This window comes from Mobula birostris, chromosome 17 (genome assembly GCF_030028105.1).
Source record: "Mobula birostris isolate sMobBir1 chromosome 17, sMobBir1.hap1, whole genome shotgun sequence".
Taxonomy (NCBI): Eukaryota; Metazoa; Chordata; class Chondrichthyes; order Myliobatiformes; family Myliobatidae; genus Mobula; species Mobula birostris.
In genome coordinates, this window is record NC_092386.1 from 63,845,084 (window position 1) to 63,856,131 (window position 11,048).

The 11,048-nt window shown below is 42.3% G+C and overlaps 1 protein-coding gene across 2 annotated transcripts in view; it reads right to left on the reverse strand.

The window, feature by feature from the left end:
* Positions 1-10,503, reverse strand: part of dennd4c (DENN/MADD domain containing 4C) — a 149,569-nt gene extending 139,066 nt beyond the window's left edge. For both annotated transcript variants that reach the window (XM_072281796.1, XM_072281795.1), the window contains exon 1: positions 10,337-10,503. The gene's annotated coding sequence lies outside the window, so the exon portion shown is untranslated. The remainder of the gene's footprint in view (positions 1-10,336) is intronic.
* Between the last annotated feature and the right edge of the window lie 545 nt (positions 10,504-11,048).

Below are 11,048 nucleotides of genomic sequence, written 5' to 3' on the forward strand. Positions count from 1 at the left end.
AATCATCGAAAAAAAATCCAGAGCGTGAGAAGTATCACGAACATAGGTGGGAAGGCATTGAACAAGGGGGGATAAAACAGTGTCAAGGTATGCAGAAATGAGTTCGGTGGGGCGGGAGCAAGCTGAGACAATGGGTCTACCTGGACAGGCAGGTTTGTGGATCAAAAAATACTCAAGGAAGCAACACTTTTTTTAAAAAATGCTGTTCAGTGTGGTTTAGTACATCATCCTTGTTACCAATGTGTCAGGTTGTCATTATATGTTCGAACACACAATACAGAATTCTTACAATGGCAAGTCCATGTACAAAGACATTTTTTGAGATGGGTGAATCAAATTAGTAACAGATTACATGACTTTGCTGGAAAAATGACTTGTATGTTTAAGTCATAAAGAAAAATGCTTAAGTAAAAAAAATGTAACAATGGTATTGGTGACAAAACAGTTTCAACAAGAATGTCAACAAATTTAAGTCGTGATATACCGTACTATTTAATAATGTTAAAAGTGAAGCAAATGCACATCTTCACAAGATCACAAAATTCAATGACACTGACTGCAATTCCTGACTTCAATGTCAGCTTCTTCAAACCATTTTAGGTTACAAAATTATCCAGCTATTAGAATACATCAGGATTAAAGGCTTCCATTTTACACATCAAGCAGTCCAATGGAAATGTGAATTATCCACCCAATTAAATTAAACAGTTCCAAGTCATCAGAAGCATACTCAGAATTATAGACAGAAACATACTTCATAGAATGACATGACAAGCATCAGGTACCCATATATATTACACTTAGTTACTAGCACCTGGTTCATAGACTTCAGTGTTTTGACTATTCCAGTGCTCATCCAGATGCTTTAATTTTTGTGAGAGTAGCTATCTCCACCACTTTCTCAGGCGTTGCAACTACCCACTGGGTGAAATAAAATCCTCAGACACTAAGGAAGATAGTTTTATATTACAAATTGGATCAATCTTCAATCGCACTCTTCCTAATATCGTGGGAACACAATACTCCAGCTGTGATCTACACATGTGGAGCAGTAAAGACACCTACAATAGACTATTGTTTATTGACTATAGGAGGAGGAAACCAGAGGTCTATGAGTCTGTCCTCATTAGGGGATCGGAGGCGGAGAGGGTCAGTAACTTTAAATTCCTTGGTATTATCATTTCAGAGGATCTGTGCTGGGACGAGCATGCAAGTGCTATTACAAAGTAGGCATGGCAGTACTCTAGTTTCTTAGAAGTTTGCGCAGATTCTATATGTCACCTAAAACTTTGACGAACTTCTATAGATGCATAGTGGAGAGTATCCTGACTCGTTGTATCACAGCTTGGTATGGAAATGCCAATCCCAAGAATGGAAAAACTGACAAAATGTATTTGATACAGTTCAGTCTATCACAGGAAAAGCTCTCCCCACCATTAAGTGCACCTACAAGGATCGCAGCATTCATCATCAAGGATCCCACCATCCACGCCATACTGCCATTGGGAAGGAGGTAATAACTGTTCCTGCACCCCCAGGTTTAGGAACAGTTATGACCCTTCAACATTAGGCTCCTGAACCAGTGCATATAACTTCACTCACCTAAACACTAAATTGATTCCACAACCCATGGGCTTACTTTCAAGGACCTTGTTCTCAATATTACTTATTTTTATTTGTGTTTCTTTTTTGTCTTTACACAAATTGTCTTTTGCTTATTACTGTTTGTCAGTCTTTGTTGTTTAACATTGATTCTAATGTATTACTTAGTTCTACAGCAAATGGCCACAAGAAAATGAACCTCGGCACTATACGGTGCATATACTTAACATAGTTTCATAATAAATTTACTTCAAACTTTGAACATTGATTTGGTCCACCACCTCATTATCAAACTCCAAAACCTGGGAATCATCACCTGCAAATGAATGTGCTATGATTACTCTCAACACTAGTGCTCCACAAGGTTGCATCCTCAATCCCTACTCTACTCCCTGTAAAACACATAACTGCTTAGCCAGATTCTGTTCTAGTTCCACCTACAAGTTTGTGGACAGTATTTCAGAGGAGTTGAAGTACAGGAAGGAAACAGAGCTTTGTAAAATGGTGTCATGACAACGTCCTTTCCCTTAATATCAGAACAAAAGAGCTGATCATTGACTTCAGGAAGGGGGTGGCGCACATACTCCCGTCTACCTCAATGGTGTTGGAAGTTGACAGGATTGAGGACTTCAAATTCCTACGAGTGAATGTCATCTATGGTTTATCCAGGTCCAGCCATGTGTTTACCACAGCCATGGAAATTCACCAATGCCTCAAATTACATGGGAAACTAAGAAGTTTTGCAATACCCCATCAACGCTTACCAACATTTATTGATGCACCATAGAAATCGTCCTATAAGGATGCATCTTGTCAACTGTTGTGTTTGTGACCGCAAGAAATTGCAGAGCGTTGTGGACACAGTTTAGCACTTCATGAAACTAGCCTCCTCTCCATGGACTCTGTCCATATGTCTCACTGTCTCAGTAAAGGAGCCAGCATAATCAATGACCCCACCCATTATGGATATTCTCTCTTCCCCTCCTCCATCAAGCAGAAGCTATAAAAGCCTGAATGCACACACACCAGGCTCAAGGACAGTCTCTACCCACAATTACAAGATTAAGAGTTTACTGGAATGATAAAATGGACTCTTGACTTCATGATCTTACACCTTATTGTCTACCTGTACTGTACTTACTCTGTTGCTGTTACCTTTATTCTGCATTATATAGAATGTTTACCTTGTTCTACCTCAGTACACTGTGTAATGAAATGATCTGCATGAACAGTAAGACAAGCTGTTTACCTTGGCACATAATAATAATAAACCAATTCCAATAACAAGATTTTAAAGATAATTCATGATCACCATGCTCACAATCTTCACATAGCATTGTGTGTGCCTCCTTCACTACTTTATCTACTTGTAGCTTTAGGGACCTATGGACTATAGGCACCAAGATCCCTCTGCTTTTCAATATTCCCTAGTGTTCTACCATCCATGATATATGCCCTACAAAAATAATACACTTACACCTATCACAATTCCAGCTACCATTGCTCCATCCAATCTATCAACTCTACCCAATCTATCAATCTCATTTTGTAATCTGAAGTCATCCTCTTTACCATCAACACCAATTTGTATGTCTCCTGCAAAATCATACCTCTGACATTTTCCTAAAATCAGTCCACCTGAATGTGGAATACAGGGCCTGTAAAAGAGGTGAAGGTAGGTACTCCCACAGCAATTAAAGTATCTGGATGAGCATTTGATTTGTTAAAGCATTGAAGGCCATGGACCGGATGCTGCTAAATGAACTTGGGTAGTTTATGCAGACCAATGGCTGGAGCAGTTACAGACATATTTGACCTCTCGCTTTCATGCTCTGAGGTTCCCAATTGCTTCAAAAGGGCATCTATTGTACTGGTGCCCAATAAGAGCATGGTGACCTGCATCAATGCCTTTCGGTAGCACATATAGCAACTGTAATAGTGTGCTTTGAGAGGCTGGTTATGGACTAAATTAACTCCCATCTCAGTGATGTGGATCCAGTTCAATTTGCCTTCCACAGGAACTCAAATCAAGCTGCTGTTCATCAAATATAGCTCAAGGTTCAATACAATTACCCATCCATGCTCAAACTTCAAGACCGGAGCCCCTGTACATTCCTCTGCAACAAGGTGCACAATTTCTTCATTAGCAGATCTCAATAAGGATTACTAACATCTCTTCCTCGCTAGCCCTCAACACAGGTGCACCTCAAGACTGCCCCCTGCTCTACTCTCTACACACACACACAACTGTGTTGCTAAGCACAGCTCTAATGCCACCTTCATATGTGTTGATGACATGACTATTGGATAAATCACAAGTGACAATGACTCGGCATACAGGACTAACCTAGGACACTTGGTTGAGTGGTGCCATAACAACAAACAACCTGTCATTCAACATCAGCACAACTAAAGAAATTATTGACTTCAGGAAGAGGAAGGAAGGTGAACATATGCCCATCTACATTGAAGAATTGTTATGGAAGAGTATCAGAGCCTTAAATTTCAACATAACTGATGACTTGTTCTGGACCTAGCATAAGGAAAATGCACTAGCGACTATACTTCATTAGGAGTTTGAAGAGATTTGGTATGTCAACAAAAACACTCAAAAACTTCTACAGATGTACCGTGAAGAGCATTCTGATCAGCTGCATCACTGTCTGGTATGGGGGGTAGGGGTGGGGCTACTGCACAGGACCGAAAGAAGCTGCAGAGGGTCGTAAATTTAGTCGGCTCCATCTTGGGTATTAGCCTACAAAGTACCCAGGACATTTTCAAGGAGCAGTGTCTCAGAAAGGCAGTGTCCATTATTAAGTGCCCCCAGCACCCAGGACATGCCCTTTTCTCATTGTTACCATCAGGCAGGAGGTACAGAAACCTGAAGGTACACACTCAGCAATTCAGGAACAGCTTCTTCCCCTCTGCCATCTGATTCCTAAATGGACATTGAACCCGCGAACACTACCTCACTTTTTTAATGTACACTGTATATTATTTCTGTTTCTGCATGATTTTAATCTATTCAATATACATATACTGTAATTGATTTACTTATATATTTTCTTCTATATTATGTATTGCACTGAACTGCTGCTGCTAAGTTAACAAATTTCACAACACAAGCTGGTGATTAAAAACCTGATTCTGTTTCTAATAGTGGAATTTAACTAGTGGGTAAGGGTTGTATATCACCAAGATTGGCTAGGTTTTTACCAGCAAAGATAAGGCTAGCAGAGGCCTGACACACATCTTTCAGGTTAGGTCGGGACTAATGATTCACCCATTTACTTACTGCATATTCATCTATATTCATAAGAATGACAATAGTACTGTCCCTTGAGCTAAATCCTTTCTTCAGCAAGACAATGCTGTATGAATAGATGTGTCAGTTTAAACCTTGGCATGCTAAACTACTGTAGGCTACCAAAAACGAGAGATATAGACCACAATATGGAACACCTCAGTCCTGCATATCCCTCTCTATCATTACTATTGAACTGAAGTTGATCTCCGAGGAGAATAATGAGCTCAGGAGCAGAGCTTGGAGTTTGGAGAGTTTGCAGAAGCATGCCTGACTAAGTTTCAGTACACTGGTATGCTCAATAATAAACAGTATGCTAAATGATCTCACAAGCAAGGGACTGACACTTAGAGATGTGTATGTATAAGCCAACACTCAAATTTAGAACAATGGAAGCAATATCACAGAAGTAAACAAAATTCTTGTCAGGCTTGACAGTTTTGATAGTTAAATTCAAAGATGAGTGTAGTTTAAAACGAGAAGCCTCAAATTTGAAGATAGATTGCTTGGGACTGAGATATGAAAAGATTTCTATGAAGTTTCTAGTGACTCTTTGGAATTCTATGCCCAAAAGCCAAGATCCAGTTTGTGAATATACTCAGGCAGAAAAAGGGAGACTATTCATTAAGGGAATCAAGAAATAACATGATTTGTGCAGAAAATGAGGTAAAAGACCAGCCACAATGGTATAAACCTGCTTCTATTTCTTACATTCATTCACATTCCCAGTGGCCATGGTAGTGTAGCAGTTAGCGTGATGCCATTTATTATAACTCGGTGTGTCGGAGTTCAGAGTTCAATTCCGCCATCATCTACAAGGAGTCTGTATGTCTTCCCTGTGGAATGCATGCGTTTTCCTCCCACAGTCCAAAGACACAATGGGTAGGTTAATTGGTCACCATAAATTGTCCCATGATTAGGTTAGGGTTAAATCGGGGGTGTTGGGGTTTGCTGGGGCAGAGCGGCTCAAAGGGTCAGAAGGACCTACTCTGCATTGTATCGTTAAACAAACAATTCAAAGATTAAACCATTTGCAATCACTTTCAGCCAGAAATGCTGAATGGATGATTCATCTTGGCTTCCTCTGAAACCCACAGAAGTCATTCTTCTGCCAACTCAACCCAATCCATGTAGTATGAAAAAAATGGCTGAAAGCACTAGATACAGCAAAGGGCATCAAAGGCACAGACAAATCTTGATCTGCAGCACTAAGCAATTGTACTGTAACTGAACTGTTCCGATATAAAAGCAAGACTAACATTAGGCAATACATGAGGAAAACTGCCCACGTACAACTGACCGACTAAAAGCCGGACAGATCCAGTCAAACAACACTCAAACATCTGTTACTAACATTCCTATCAAGAGGAACTCCAATAACTTACTTACAGAATCCTACTACAGATTTCACAAGGACCAAAATATATTTTTTTTAAAAATCCAGAGCCAATACAGTAATCAGTGACCTTGCATCAAAGCGAGATCTGATCACGTGTAATAAAAATGGTCAAAATCGAAGGGCATCAAGGAGAAAATACTCCAATGATTAGAGTGACACACTGCACAAAGGAAGATGGCTGTATCTGGGGGTTGTGATTCTCCAGAAGTAAGTCACCAAAAGATATCTAGCCTTTGACCTGTTTCTGTAGCTGCAGTCTGTAATTAACCAGTTCAGTTGAGCTCTGGGCAAAAGATGATCCCCAAAATGTTGATGGCTCCAGCTCCAGAAGACACTCCTCAGGACAATGCCCTTGGTTCAAATATCTTTCACTGTTTCATAAATGATCTTGTTTTGCTCAAATGATCAGAAGTGAGATGGTCACTTACAGTTGCAAAATTATTTAATTCCTCAGCAAGTGAAGCTTTCCATATCTGTAAGTAGCAAGACCAAGGTAAAACTGGGGCAGGGCTGACAAATGGGACTAAGGTTATTTTGCACCCAGGCATTGCCAATGACGATAAGATAACACAACCACTCACACTTGGTATTCATTACCTGTTCCAGATCTTCAACATCTTTGGTACTGCCACAAATCAACAACTGAACTGAACCAGGTATTCACAAACTGTGGTTATAAGAAAGGGTTAGAGGTTAGACATCCTGTGGTGACTGACTCACTTCCTGATACAAAGTCTGCAACACCCAAGTCAAAGCATGATAGAATATTTTCAACTAGTTTGGATAATTGCAGTTCCAACACCACTCAAGCACATCAACTCAGTCCAAGGAGCTGAATATCTTCCACCAACAAATCTGCTTGCTTATCACCAAACAGCCTGACACACTGATTTCTGTAATTTATGCATTTACAGAGTACACAGCATTTACTCACTTTAGTGACACCTACATCACAACCCAAACTTGTAAACATCTGCTACCAAGGACAAGGGGAGCATAACCCTCCATATTACACACAATTCTGACACGAACTGCCATTCCTCGATTTCTGTATCCAAATTTTGGAACTCTTCACCCCATATATTAAAGTTGCATTTATTCAGAAAAATGGCAAATATTCTATCATACATCCAGCAATAGGTTTATGTTAGAGGATAAGTCAGTTATGACCTGTACTGATTCAGCGGTGGCCTGAATGTTACTAGTGGGAAATTAAATGATGCTGATGCACTGATGTAGTGTTGAGTATGTTCACTGCATAGCATTTAACTGCTCAATCCTAATGTTTTTTTTGAACCATCCTGTATGTAGGCAATGATTTCCACTTCTCTGGAGCTGCAGTAAAGGGAAAGAAAGTCGATGACGAAGCAGGCGAAACACCAATCTGACAATAGTAGTGAGATCATTTAGTTTTGTCTTTTGCCATTTAGCACTTGTGGACCTGTGCTGCATTTCACTTTAATGTTACATTACCTTTAAGTACACTTGAAGCGGCTTGTGGCATGGCCTTTCTCATTGAAGCCAGGGGATTGTACTTCGGTCTGTGTACAGGAGCAATGATTCATCAGCTTGTTCCTACAATTAGCAATGTGCTAGACCACATGGTATCTAATTTGTGGTAATTTACAATTGCTGCGGACAATCCATGGCAATTGGAGTTGTATTTGCCCCATCTGCTCAGTCTGACCACACAATAGAGAATATCATCAGTACAAAGATAACAGACCTCATTCCTGCCAATGCTGTCATCAAGGGCATCTTTTACATATAGGATGACAAGAAAAAAGCAAGGCAAGTTTATCCAGAATGTTGCTGTGAAGAGAGTTGATCATGGGCGATATTGGGCTGAGGTTTTGGAACTTCCAATTGTTCTTTCAAGTGCTATTCAGTGTGCAGGAGCAATGCAGGATGTTAGATTTGAATTGGCATAACTGCCACAACAGTTATTGGGTCTGGAATTAATTCTGAAGACACTCAAGGCTCCATCACTCACCTATACTGTACTTTTCTGCATGAGGGGTATAGCCTACTGGTAAAACAAGACATTGGGGTAGCTTCACATGTTGTTTGTCATCACGTGCGATTCTCTGAATTCTATTCTGTCAATGCTGCTTTACTAAACTGTGAGAAAACCTTAACCCACAGATCTCTGAAGAGAATAAGGTTGAAAACTGCTTTTCAGCATTCTGAATTTGGTGCCACAAAAGATGCACAACAAATCTACAGTACCAAACAGCTTACCCAAGGCTTATACGAACAGCTAAACAGATAAAAGGCATCTGTGGGTAATGGTAAACAAGACTACAATAAAAATTAGGACTTTCAGGAATAACAAAGGAACATTGGAAAAACACTGAGGATACTAATCTCATGTCATGAGTACTGAGGAATACGCAATGAAAATCAGTAACACGAGTTTAAAAACATAAATTTAAACATTTCACCAATTCTACTGGCATTCAAGTGAGCAGGAAGATTGGACAAATGCATTTCTCAAGCTGTAAATTTTCCATTATTCCATCCTATACAGTTTGAGTTTATTACACAGTTCTGTTGAGAAAAATGTTGTAACTGAAGTCGATGAACAGATTCCCAAATCATCTCCTTTCCCAAAACAACCAAATGAAGAAGACCTTATTTAATACAGTGCCACCCATCACCGGTTTAAGGAAAAGAAAAAATTACCCAGTTATCAGCTCAAAAGTATTTCTCACTTACCACCAAAGAAATATATTTGACTAATGAAAGGAACGAAATTCACTCCATTATTCCAGGAAAGGGCATGGCTTGAATTTTTTTAAGACCAAAAAAAAGACAATGACGTGGAAAGCAACACACATCAAAGTTGCTGGTGAAAATGGTTTTGTCTCAAATCAGACAACAGGTTGGATCACTGGCAGTGTTTTATATCCCAAGCACAGTAAAATTATCAGAAAGCCAAAAGAAAACGAAGAATTGCATGGACCAGTGACAGAAGCCCTGAAAGAATTATGAAAAAAGCTGGTGTGGGTAAGGTGGGCAGGATGATGGCTGTAGTATGGGGAGGTCTAGCTATTAGCTAAGAGGTACAGGGAAATGGCTACTGCGGATAGAAAAGTAGCAGGGGCGGGATAATCACGGGGGTGGGGGTTGGTAGCAAAGGGTGCGCAGAGGGATTGGAGCACAGTTGCGGGAGGAGTGGGTGCAAGAGGGCCAGGAATGCATCCGCCTGGGTGGGCGCAGAGGGTCAGGAGGGCGGCCATGGTGTGAGAAGGTCAGTATGAGGGAAATAGTGATGGGGTTCAAGGGTCAGAAGTTTGCTGAAGGGAACAGAGAAGGGCAGGATTCTGGCGATACATAGAAGGGCAAGGCAAGGGGAAAAAAAGGAGCTGGAAGTTAAGGCTGGCAAGAGATGGGCAGAATGCCATACATGTGGAAGGGAAAATGTAAAAAAAAACAGATTGGAAAAGCAAAACATTGGATATGGGGTAGGCTGGGGAAAGCAGCAGGAAATCCAGGGTGGAGAAAAGGGAAAGTTGGGCAAGGGGAAGACGAAAGCAAAGGTGCTCAGGAAAGGATCTGGAAAGTAGAATTCTGGGTCTTGGAGAATGTTGGGTGGAAGAAGAAATCCAGGACGCAAGATGAAAGCACAGTTGCAACGCGAAGAGGCAAGGGGACAAGGAAGTGGGTCGCTGTGCGGGTGGGTTCAAAGAGGGAACCAGCACGCCGGGAGCGCGCACTCGGCACTCGACCAGGACAGGGCCCTCGATTCTCGGACAGCAAACCCCAATCCTGCTACGGATCGGTGGAGTTTCCTGAGCAGTTTCCGTGCCCGGCCGCCGAGTCTCGACCGTGCAATAGGTTGCAGTTGGCCGGCTACCGGTGAAGCGCTTCCCTCCTCACCTGCGTCCGCTGCCTCTCACCGGCGCGGCAGGCAAAAAGCGCCATAAGTGGTAACGTCGCAATACCAACAAACCACCAACACCCGTCTCTCCGCGGCGCAACTAGAGCCCTTCAGTACCGCTCTATTTATTTGCCGAGGCCTGGCTCACCTGCCCTGGGCCCGTCCAGACCGTCACTGCGACACGGCAAACAGCCACAGTGCAGCCGCCATATTTGTTTGTCACTTTTCACTTCAATTGGCCAGGTTTCGCCCCCCCCCTCCTGGGATGATTGACAGTGGATGTTGCTCGCTGCGTGGGGGGCGATCGGGCAGGTTTAGCCCCGCCTCCCGGGATGATTGACAGTAGATGTTATTCGCTGCGTGGGGGGCGATCGGGCAGGTTTAGCCCCGCCTCCCGGGATGATTGACAGTAGATGTTATTCGCTGCATGGGGCAATCGGTGAGATTTAGCCCTGCCTCCCGGGATGATTGACAGTGGATGTTGCTCGCTGCGTGGGGGGGCGATCGGGCAGGTTTAGCCCCGCCTCCCGGGATGATTGACAGTGGATGTTGCTCGCTGCGTGGGGTAATCGGTCAGGTTTCGCCCCGCCTCCCGGGATGATTGACAGTGGCTGTAGCTCGCTGCGCCTGATAGCGCTGCATGGGGCAAACGCTCTACCGGGGGCAGCAAGTTCACCAAACTTCCCTGTTGGGACACGACCACTCAGCTTAAATAACGCTCAATATAACATTAGAAGGCCCTTTCTATCTGCGCAAGGGAGGGGGGAGAAGAGTGACGGAATAACTCATTATTTGTCTGCATGAGTGCAGGTCCAATTGTATTAAGCAGTCTGCTCGTTTAGCACCTAATCCTATTTAAT